The 12,345-nt window shown below is 43.0% G+C and overlaps 1 protein-coding gene across 1 annotated transcript in view; it reads right to left on the bottom strand.

The window, feature by feature from the left end:
* The window catches only part of LOC311104822 (relaxin receptor 1-like), a gene marked incomplete at both ends in the record, with an annotated part of 142,641 nt that overhangs the window by 84,106 nt on the left and 46,190 nt on the right, over positions 1–12,345 (bottom strand). The window lies entirely within an intron of this gene.

The raw sequence follows: 12,345 nt of genomic DNA, 5'->3' as shown, positions 1-12,345 counted from the left end.
TAGGTTCTATCAATGTACTTTCACTCGTTCTGGAAGTGGTCTTCTGAGGACGGCTAATCAGCCGTGTTGATGATCCCCTGTGGGTTTATGAGAGCAGTGTAGTAGACGATGGTTTGAAGAGAGTAACAGGATGGTCCCACTTAAATTCACCTTCTTAGATACAATACTTAGAACAAGCTACTCAGCCGTAACATTGATTGTTAGTAGAGGCAACTTTGTCGTCTTCACCTCGTGTTGATTTTCAGGGTCGGGACCAATATGGACAATCTAGTCTGATCTGATAATTGTTATCTCAATCTTTTATGCACTCTGGTAAAGAGGGGCGTTTCCGTCATACTGACACGCTCTCTGAGCTCCCTCGGGCGAGGCTAGTTATGAGGCAAAAGTATTATCATCACCATGCTTTTGTTAAAGGCTAAAATCACATTCCTATCTTCACGAAAACATTGTCTTCCTCCTTGATATTTTCTACACAAGGTAAAGGATGTAAGCCTGATATACACAGTGTAAAAGCTCTTCAAGTCACAATGTTTTCCTTATAACGCCTTTATACCATTTTTAATGGCATCACAAAATAGACATTAATTTTCCATATATCATTTCCCATCATTCCCAACGTTTGGATGTTGAAATATATTGTCCCATTGTTCATTGTTGGATGTTGAGGTTTTTGGGCGGCAAAAAGTCTCTGAAACAAATGCATTATTTTCACCATACTAGAATGCCAGAGATAGATTCTCCTCCTCTCTAATTTATGGCAGTATTAATAATAATAATAATATGCCATTTAGCAGACGCTTTTATCCAAAGCAACTTACAGTCATGTGTGCATACATTTTTACGTAAGGGTGGTCCCGGGGATCGAACCCACTACCCTGGCGTTACAAGCGCCGTGCTCTACCAGCGGAGCTACAGAGGACCACATTAACGTGTCAAGACCGGCACAGCCCCGCTGTGTGTAAGAGGTTCTGGTTGTTGTCGGCCATTTTCCAAGCTGTGAGGCCTTTGATCCTCACCAAGGGAGAGTCATGACATAATGGACAACAATACTTAGGCTTCTACTTCCAGTTTATACATGTTATATACACTATATATACACAAAAGTGTGTGGGCACCCCTTCTAATTAGTGGATTTGGCTATTTCAGCCACGCCGGTTTCTGGCAGGTGTATAAAATCGAGCACACAGCCATGCAATCTCCATAGACAAAGATTGGCAGTAGAATAGCCTTACTGAAGAGCTCAGTGACTTTCAACGTGGCACCGTCACAGGATGCCACCTTTCCAACAAGACAGTTCATAAAATGTCTCCCCTGATAGAGCTGCCCCGGTCAACTGTAAGTGCTATTATTGTGAAGTGGAAACATCTAGGAGAAACAACGGCTCAGCCGCAAAGTGATAGGCTACACAAGCTCACAGAACGGAACAGCCGAGTGCTTTAGCCCGTAAACATTGTCTGTCCTCGGTTGCAACACTCACTACCGAGTTCCAAACTGCCTCTGGATGCAACGTCAGCACAAGAACTGTTGGTCAGGAGCTTCATGAAATGGGTTTCCATGGCCGAGCAGCAGCAAATACAGTGCCTTGCAAAAGTATTCATCCCCCTTGGCGTTTTTCCTATTTTCTTGCATTACAACCTGTAATTTAAACAGATTTTATTTGGATTTCTTGTAACGGACATACACAAAATAGTCCAAATAGGTGAAGTGAAATGAAAAAATAACTTATTCTAAAAAATAAGTAATGGAAAAGTGGTGCGTGCATATGTATTCACCCCCTTTGCTATGAAGCCCCTAAATAAGATCTGGTGCAACAAATTACCTTCAGAAGTCACATAATTAGTTAAATAAAGTCCACCAGTGTGCAATCTAAGTGTCACATGATATGTCACATGATCTCAGTATATATACACCTGTTCTGAAAGGCCCCAGAGTCTGCAACACCACTAAGCAAGGGGCACCACCAAGCAAGCGAATATGGCACCAAGAGAGGGCCGCCCACCAAAACTCACGAACCAGGCAAGGAGGGCATTAATCAGAGAGGCAACAAAGAGACCAAAGATAACCCTGAAGGAGCTGCAAAGCTCCACAGCGGAGATTGGATTATCTGTCTATAGAACCACTTTAAGCCGTACACGCCACAGAGCTGGGCTTTATGGAAGAGTGGCCAGAAAAAAAGCCATTGCTTAAAGAAAAGAATAAGCAAACACGTTTGGTGTTCGCCAAAAGGCATGTGGGAGACTCCCCAAACATATGGAAGAAGGTACTCTGGTCAGATGAGACTAAAATTGAGCTTTTTGGCCTTCAAGGAAAACGCTATGTCTGGCGCAAACCCAACACCTCTCATCACCTCGAGAACACCGTCCCCTGCTGTGGGGATGTGTTTCATCGGCAGGGACTGGGAAACTGGTCAGCATTGAAGGAATGATGGATGGTGCTAAATACAGGGAAATTCTTGAGGGAAACCTGTTTCAGTCTTCCAGAGATTAGTGAATAGTTATGCTCAAGTTGTCAATTTTTTTGTCTTCTTTTTTGTTTGTTTCACACAAAAAAATATTTTGCATCTTCAAAGTGGTAGGCATGTTGTGTAAATCAAATGATACAAATCCCCCAAATATATTTTAATTCCAGGTTGTAAGGCAACAAAATAGGAAAAATGCCAAGGGGAGTGAATACTTTCGCAAGCCACTGTATACCTAAGATCACCATGCGCAATGCCAAATGTCGGCTGGAGTGGTTTAAAGCCCGCCGCCATTCTACTCTGGAGCAGAAGAAACGTGTTCTCTGGAGTGTTGAATCACACTTCACCATCTGGCAGTCCGACAGACGAATCTGGGTTTGGCGGATATATGATCGATTGACTATGGCTTTTCATAGTTTCATAGTCGAGTTAGCTCCAGGTAAATGTTGCAATTCCTAAGCCATTCATGAACCTGCGACCAGAAACAAGCTATGGGCAGTACCAAAGCAAGTGATCTAATGATTCTGTCTCTTCGCAGCAAAATCTGCAGAGCTGGGATGGTTGTATTAATTGTGTCTAATAATTTAAATTGAAAAACTCAACATTTTGAATCAACCGTTGTTTTGTGTATCAGTTCATAAGCCTTGTGCCATGGAATCGGCATTTTGCAACCTGTATGGCACAGCTGTCAATTGTTTGGTCCTTAAATAAAACTGATACACTTTTTTATTTATCACAATTTTCTTTAACCAATTTTGGTCTTTAATGCAGGGCCGACAGACAAGTTCCTTATCTTCTCCCCATTGATAGGTATTATAACACTACTATTTTTGTACACACATAAAATATCGGTCAATGACAATCTTTGCAGAGGGTATCTGATTGAATTGGTCCTCAACTCCTGGCTCAGACACCTCATTCAGGATAAATGGAGTTAGCCCTGCATTAGCCTGCCCCGGAGCAGGTTAGTTCTGAAGGATTCATTGCCATAGAAATTTACCTGGACCGAGTTTGGGAAACCCTGGCTTGATGTACAGTATTGTGATGACATATTACATATTGAACCCAGTAAGCAAAATTACCTTGAAAATACCTATTTTCCAGACATTGACGTCAGGTGCACTTTAGGTGCTGAATGGAAGAATGCTGTGGTAGCCATGCTGGTTAAGTGTGCCTTGAATTCTAAATAAATCACAGACAGTGTCACCAGAAAAGCACCCCCATGCCGTAACACCTCCTCCTCCATGCTTTACAGTGGGAACCACACATGCGGAGATCATCCGTTCACCCACACCGCCTCTCACAAAGACAGCGGTTTGAACCAAAAATCTCAAATTTGGACTCCAGACCAAAGGACAAATTTCCACCGGTCTAATGTCCATCACTCGTGTTTCTTGGCCCAAGGAGGTCTCTTCTTCTGATTGGTGTCCTTTAGTAGTGGTTTCTTTGCAGCAATTCGACCATGAAGGCCTGATTCACACAGTCCCCTCTGAACAGTTGATGTTGAGATGTGTCTGTTACTTGAACTCTGTGAAGCATTTATTTGGGCAGCAATTTCTGAGGCTGGTAACTCTAATGAACTTATCCTCTGCAGCAGAGGTAACTCTGGCTCTTCCATTCCTGTGGCGGTCCTCAGGAGAGCCAGTTTCATCATAGCGCTTGATGGTTTTTGTTGTTGTTTCTCTGTTCTTGCCATAATATGGACTTGATTTTACCAAATAGGGCTATCTTCTGTATACCACCCCTACCTTGGCACAACACAACTGATTGGCTCAAACGCATTAAGAAGGAAATAAATTCCACAAATTAACTTTTAACAAGGCACACCTGTTAATTGAAAGGCATTCCAGGTGACTACCTCATGAAGCTGGTTGAGAGAATGCCAAGAGTGTGCAAAGCTATCATCAAGGCAAAGGGTGGCTATTTTGAAGAATCTCAAACATAAAATATATTTTGATTTGTTTAAGACTTTTTCGGTTACTACATGATTCCATATGTGTTATTTCATAATTTTGATGTCTTATATTTATATATTATATTTATATTATATTTATGTATTATATTTATATTATACATTTTAGTCATTTAGCAGACGCTCTTATCCAGAGCGACTTACAGGAGCAATTAGGGTTAAGTGCCTTGCTCAAGGGCACATCGACATTTTTCACCTAGGGGCACATCGACATTTTTCACCCAGTTGGCTCGGGGATTCGAACCAGCGACCTTTCAGTTACCGGCCCAACGCTCTTAACCACCCACCGTTCTTCACTGTCTCCACACATATACTTCCCCATGTACCACTCTATCTGTCTACCACCCACGCATTGTCTATCCATTCTACACCCTCTTCTCCCGTATCCCTCAATCCCTGCCTGCTGTCCCACCTCTGTAGAAGGGGGTACACACTTTCCCTGGCACAGCTTACCCCAACAGGTCCTGCAGAAACCGTTCCCTCTGGGCACTGGCCCAGCTCAGGAACCAGCTTAATACACAATGCTGCTCCTGAAGAGTTACGTAGGAGAGTGGCAGGTGCTCTCTGGCTGTCGCTGAGTTCAGAGAGGTACAAGATGGGTTCTCCAAGCTGGGAGGCACTAAACCCTGTGGTACTGACGGAAAGTCTGCCTGGCTGGGTGAAGACGAACTGGACTGTGTGCAGCGCCAACCCTGTCCAGCAGTGTTAGCTGTATCCAGTGCGTTTCTACTGATGTTGGGATAGTGTGTGTTGCTGGACAGGGTGCCAGCAGCTGGGGGCATCATGCCAGGGGGCTGCTGGTTTGAGCCTTGATTGACATGAAAGAACCAGGACTGTACACCACAGGAGGCTGCTCAGGGGAGTGCAGGTCATAATAATGGTTAGAACAGAGCAAATGGAATGGCATTCCACTCATTACCACGAGCCCGTCCTCCCCAATTAAGGTACCACCAACCTCCTGTGCCGTACAGTGTTTTTACATAGCTGCAGCCGACTATTTTTCAAGGGACAACATGTTTGTGGCGTCTGTCTTCCATTTACACACAGGTGTTTGAGATGCAGATAGCTAATTAGCACTGGTAGTCCACTCCGTCTTCCGTAAGCAAGCTCTGTAACACTATTCACTATTATTTTACAATGTAAACATTTTAAAAATAAAAATATAAAAACCTTGAATGAGTAGGTGTGTCCAAACTTTTGACTGGTAGTGTATATAAGTTTTAAAACTCAAATCAAAAGAACGTCTTAAATTAGTTAATCATATAACTGCTCATTAGTTCCATCCACTTCACGTAGCCATTAATGCCATCGAAACATAGCCTATCAAACAGACACCTCGTCCATTCCAAATATTAAATTAGGCTGACTTTTAAAAACAAATATCATTAATCAGTCATCTTCCTGAGCGGAGACTATCAGATTCAGAGATTAATTGCATTCGGGACGGCAAAATAAAAAGTTGACCAACAAATAGGATATTGCCAATCATTGTGCGGGCTGCTGCGCTGTAGCAAGATAAAATAGATGGACAGCGCAGAGTTGCTGAAATTATGCATTCGTCAGACATGTGACATACCCGCGACTTTCTCCCGTCTAAAAACAACATCTTGAACATAATACAAAATTCAATGCATCTCCTTTCCATATAACCATTAAGACTCAAATCAAAACAAATAACGTATTGCATCCACCTTATCAATAGCATATAATGACATCAAGACAAAACCGTCCATTTCAAATCATTTGTAGGCTGTGGAGATATATTTCAAAGGCACTTCCAGAGAGGTGTGGATTAGCTCTCTCTTGTCTTGCCATGTCATGCAGTTGAATGAGCTGCCATCCTCCCTTTACCCAACCAGGACCTAACGTGGGGTGATGGGTTCCATTTGTGGCAGGGAGGACACGTGTGGGATGGTCAGTCGGCTTCTTAGGTCAGTGACAATAATGTTCATTGTACTGAACTCATGCTCACAGTCGGCGTTGCTTGCAGAAAGTGTGTCCACTGCAGGAAGGAGTTTTTCCCAACTTTCCAGGCACATTTCTCCCAGTGCAGGACTTGAACTCCACAAACCCCAGATGTGCGTCCTGGTGATCTACCCATAGCCTCTTGCAAAATGCATCGGTCTCCACCTCTCCGAATCGTGGGTTTTCGGATTGTTCATGCCAGTTTGTTTGCAGTTCATGTTTCCTACCACGGCCTGGATGAACTGGGCTGAATCGATAACAGGACTCATTCCTTTTCCTCGCAACTCAGTGTTTTTGCTGTGGCTCGCTGGGCCTCCTCTTTGTTTGACCCAGTATATCTCTCTACACTGTGTATTCTCTATATGTACGTGTGCATCAGGCGGTCTGCCCTGGGGATGGTCATCTGCCTCTGCTGTAGAAGTTCAGACAAGTTCTTAAGTTCGGTCAGCACATCTAGCATCATCCCAAGGTTGTTCACAAAGTTCACAGAGCACAGCTTGCAAAGCATACCTTGGAACTTGGCTCGGTCTTTGCTGTCCCACTGTGGATCCTAGGAATCCTCTTCGAACTGCTTAGCGAGAGTGGGGAAGGATTTCCATACTGCGCTAACAGCTGTCCAAGATGACGCAACCCACCTCACACTAACCACCCTCCATATTTTATTAAGCAAGGTGTCTAGTTCCTCCACTATTGCGCCTATCTCCCTGTTGTTTTTATTGGACTGATGATACAGCGTGTAAAGCGAGTCGAGGAATGACTTAGTCATTAGTTCCCTCTGTAGCCTCCAAGGCCTGGTCCACCGCCAGCTCCAGATTGTGGTTCAGGCAGTGCCAAAGGATGATATCAGGAAAGTTTCCCCACCCCAGCTTTAACTCCAAGCATGACGTTGGCTCCATCCCTCAAAAACTCATCAGTGAAGCCATTACGCATGAGACAGGTCAGTATCTGTTATGTTATGTGGGCTGCACTCATGCTTTTGGAGCTCTGCGAGGTCCAGGGGGAAAGCAATGGACTCCATGATGCCATCAACACTTGCTCTCAGGAAAATGATGAGGGTTGATTTTTGAGACAAGATGGTGGACTCATCAACAAGCACAGTCATTTTTGATTTGTTTTTAATCGTCTGCTGCACAAGCATTTTCCGCATGTCAGCGGAGATGTGCTCAATTATTTCCCCACACACAGTCTTGCTGTGTAGCAGTCGTCCTATATCTACCTTGTTTGCAGCCTGCATGTCTAGAAGACTTTCAAAATCTGTGTACGGCTTATTCTGTTTTGCAACGTAGTGTGCCATGCGAAACATTTTGGAAGTTGACTGAAATGCTGCCTCCTCACTGTTGACGCTTAAGTTAAGGAGTACTTTTTTGGCTGCGTCTAAAACCCTAGTGGCCTCCATGTGTTCAATGCTGTTTTTGTGCTCGTTGGGTTTCTTTCGTTTTCCCATAGGGTGCTATTTTGCAGTCAGCCCACTGCACTGCAATGCTGACACCCCTGGCAGGTCAAGGCAGGTCGCCCAGCCCAATTTTCCCCCCGACGAAGAGAGACATCTGTTTTTTTCTTTGAATGCTCATATTGGGTACATGACCAGACAGACAGGAATACCTGGGTATGGTTCGTCCCCTTGCCATTTTCAGCGGTTCCCTGTCTACTGCTTCAGCATCCACACTGCTAGTTGCCCTAGTGTTTCCCACCACAACAGCAGCCCGCTCCTCCTCCTGCTCCATCCCCACTGTGGCCAATAACAGTCCCGCTGTCCCTCCGCTGGTGGTTGCCTCTTCATGCTACACTCTGGCTCTTTTGTTTGAGGATGATGATGGGCCTGCTGCCTGCTTTATTATATAAAATGCAAATAATAGCCTAATGGATTAGCTAGCTAGCACAGGCGAGCGAAGAAACCGGCCAAACGTCACTACAATCACAACTGGACAGCGCTTTCTATTGGACAATACACATAAAAATATGGTTTTGATTTCATTACTGCTATTAACTTAATGGGGACTTAAGATAGAAGGGTGGGACTATTATGTTTGGTGTGTGTGGTGAACGTGAAGAATGACGTGATGCCACAGATAGTCAAGTTCCCTAGGCGCTGATCAGCAGCTTCTAAGCTGACGATTCTCTCTCTCTCTTCGCGACCTGAAAGTGTATCATATTGGCCCTGGTCAGAGGTGTCTTTCTTGGAAAGGAGAGGTGAGTGAAGTCGTCTAGTGAGAGCTCTGTAATGCAATAACAACTCAGGACAACATTCCAGAATGTAATTGGAATGTTTATTTGTTGGAGGAGTGAAGGTGTGGGGGTGCTTTGCTGGTGACACTCTCTGTGATTTATTTAGAATTCAATGCAACCAGCACGGCTACCACAGCATTCTGCAGCAATACGCTGTCCCAGCTTATTGGGACAATCATTTGTTTTTCAACAGGACAATGACCCAAAACACACCTCCATGCTCTGTAAGGGCTATTTGACCAAGAAGGAGAGTGATGGAGTGCTGCATCAGATGACCTGTCCTCCACAATCACCCGACCTCAACCCAATTGAGATGGTTTAGGATAAGTTGGACCGCAGAGTGACGTAAAAGCAGCCAACAAGTGCTCAGCATATGTGGGAACTCCTTCAAGACTATTGCACAAGCATTCCTCATGAAGCTGGTGGAGATTATGCCAAGAGTGTACAAAGCTGTCATCAAGGAAAAGGGTGGCTACTTTGAAGAATCTAAAATATAAACTATATTTTAATTTGTTTTACACATTTTTGGTTACTACATAATTCCATATGTGTTATTTCATAGTTTTGATGTCTTCACAATTATTCTACAATGTAGAAAATAGTAAAAATAAAGAAAAACCCTGGAATGAGTAGGTGTGTCCAAACATTTGACTGGTACTGTAAGTATTCAGACCTGTTACTCAGTACTTTGTTGAAGCACCTTTGGCAGCGATTACAGCCTCGAGTCCTCTTGTGTATGACGCTACAAGCTTGGCACACCTGTATTTGGGGAGTTTCTCCCATTCTTCTCTGCAGATCCTCTCAAGCTCTGTTAGGTTGGATAGGGAGCATCGCTGCACAGCTATATACAGAGATGTTCGATCGGTTTCAATTCCGGGCTCTGGCTGGGCCACGCAAGGACATTCAGAGACTTGTCCCGAAGCCACTCCTATGTTATTTTGGCTGTGTGCTTAGGGTTGTTGTTCTGTTGGAAGGTGAACCTTCGCCCCAGTCTGAGATCCTGAGTGCTCTGGAGACAGGTTTTCATCAAGGAACTCTGTACTTTGCTCCGTTCATCTTTCCCTCGATCCTGACAAGTCTCCCAGTCCCTGCTGCTGAATAACATCCCCACAGCATGATGCTGCCCCCACCATGCTTCAATGTAGGGATGGTGCCAGGTTTCCTCCAGACGTGAAGCTTGACATTTAGGCCAAAGAGTTCAATCTTGGTTTCATCAGGCCAGAGAATCTTGTTTCTCATGGTCTGAGAGTACTTTCATGTGCCTCTTACTGAGGAGTGGCTTCCGTCTGGCCACTCTACAATAAAGGTCTGATTGGTGGAGTGCTGCAGAGATGGTTGTCCGCCTGGTATGGCAACTGCTCGGCCTCCGACCGCAAGGCACTACAGATGGTAGTGCATACGGCCCAGTACATCACTGGGGCCAAGCTTCCTGCCATCCAGGCGGTGTCAGAGGAAGACCCTCAAAATTGGCAAAAACTCCAGCCACCCTAGTCATAGACTGTTCTCTCTGCTACCGCTCGGCAAGCGGTACCGGAGTGCTAAGTCTAGGTCCAAAAGACTTCTAAACAGCTTCTACCCCCAAGCCATAAGACTCCTGAACAGCTAATCATGGCTACCCAAACTAGTTGCACTGCCCCCCCACTCCCACCCCCACCCCATCTTTTTACGCTGCTGCTACTCTGTTAATTATTTATGCTTAGTCACTTTAACTCTACCCACATGTACATATTACCTCAACTACCTCAACTGCACCGGTACCCCCCTTTATATATATATATATAGCCTCCCTACTGTTATTTTATTTTACTTCTGCTCTTTTTTTCTCAACACTTTTTTGTTGTTGTTTTATTTTACTTTTTTTATAAAAAAATAAATTCATTGTTGGTTAAGGGCTGTAAGTAAGCATTTCACTGTAATTTCTACACCTGTTGTATTCGGCGCATGTGGCCAATAAAATTAGATTTGATTTGATTTGTCAGTCTGGACTCACATCATCTTGCAAGTCTCCAAGTGTTGGCTACATACAGTGAGCTCCAAAAGTATTGGGACAGTGACAATGTTTTTGTTGATTTGGCTCTGTACTCCAGCACTTTAGATTTGAAATGATACAATGAGTATGAGGTTAAATTTCAGAGTGGCACAAATATCATACCCCCAAAAACGCTAACCTCCCATGTTATTGTTATGGTGAGAGGTTAACAAGTCTTGGATGTATGCTATTTGTGCATCTGTAACTTTCTCACTCATCACTATTCACAATTCATTCAGGATTATCTGTAATCATGGTAGCATCTACATCAATGTAGAAATGTTTAGAAACATATTATATTCTTATGTACAATAAAAGTGACTCCAAAATGACGCAATACATTAGTTACCATTCATTTCTATTGAGCACAAAATAATCTGAAACACAACCAAAACAAACGGCAAATGCATCCAAAAAATGTGTAGAGTCACAAGGTTGATGTAGTCATTGCGTGCTATGAACATGGGATGAAATACTTAACTTTTTACTACTCTAATTAACATAAGTGAATTTGTCCCAATACATTTGGCCCCCTAAAATGGGGGGACTATGTACAAAAAGTGCTTTAATTTCTAAAAGGTTCATTCGATATGGATGATATTACCCTCAAATTAAAGCTGACAGTCTGCAATTTAACCTCATAGTCATGGTATAATTTCAAATCCAAAGTGCTGGAGTACAGATCAAAAACAACAAAAACAGACCCGTGCTGGTTCGGATCAGAGAGTAGAAAGAAACTTCCAACTGGGCGCTGCCAGTGCCATCAATAAACAAGCGATATTGGCCAAATGATCCACAGTTTCGTGTCCTTAAAAACTGCCTATAACAAATTACAAAACAACTATTTGTTGTGTTTCGATTTGTAGCATATTCAAACCTTTATAGTCTATTGCTTTATTGGTTTTTACTTTCCAATAATTGTCTACCTCACGGTTCAGCTGTTGGAGATTTGTGCGCTCAATTCATCAAAGAATTGCATGCATTTAGGCCTATAGGTCTAGGCGTCCACTGTATGATACTCATATTTAAAAAATAAATATTAGCCTAGCCCTAGAGAGACCAAGACATGATGGCGCCATGTTCCCGACATCGACATGGATTTCTTTATACTTGTCAGATAAGCTACAACTGCTATACAGATATAGGCATACAAAAGGAGGCTAATTCGTACATTTCCAATCATAATATATATTTTTATAAAGATAAATTAGATTAAAGGAGTATCTCTGGTAGGCCTAAAAAACATTCTTCCTCACCTGAAAGTTGCTTAACTTTATTAGAGTAATATCAAAAGTAAGTCAAGTTATTGTTTATAGGGAAAATGCGAACAGGTTATTATATTGCGGCATTGAATTCAGTTTTGCATCTTGCCCTCTTTGGTTTTTCCTTTTCATGGTTTGAGTGCGAGTAGCATAGTATGTCTACCGGTAATTCTGTTATATAGCAGCAAACACAACATTACATGATTAAATAGGCCTACAATAATAATAATAATAATAATTTATAATAATAATAATGACTAAACAACTGATAATAAATACGAAAATACATCAAATGAAAGGTAGAAAATTGCATCAAACCTGAATAGCTTGTTGCAGACAGTCCATTTGGCCGCACCAATGTTCTTCTCATCTTTGTCCACTACAATATTCAACCTTGTCCCCGAGGACATTCCCCTTGTCGGCTTCTTTTCAC

This window comes from Coregonus lavaretus, assembly GCF_964263955.1.
Source record: "Coregonus lavaretus genome assembly, chromosome: 29".
Classification (NCBI taxonomy): domain Eukaryota; kingdom Metazoa; phylum Chordata; class Actinopteri; order Salmoniformes; family Salmonidae; genus Coregonus; species Coregonus lavaretus.
The sequence above is the reverse complement of the archived record's forward strand: the minus strand, read 5'-3'. Positions and strand labels throughout refer to the sequence as shown.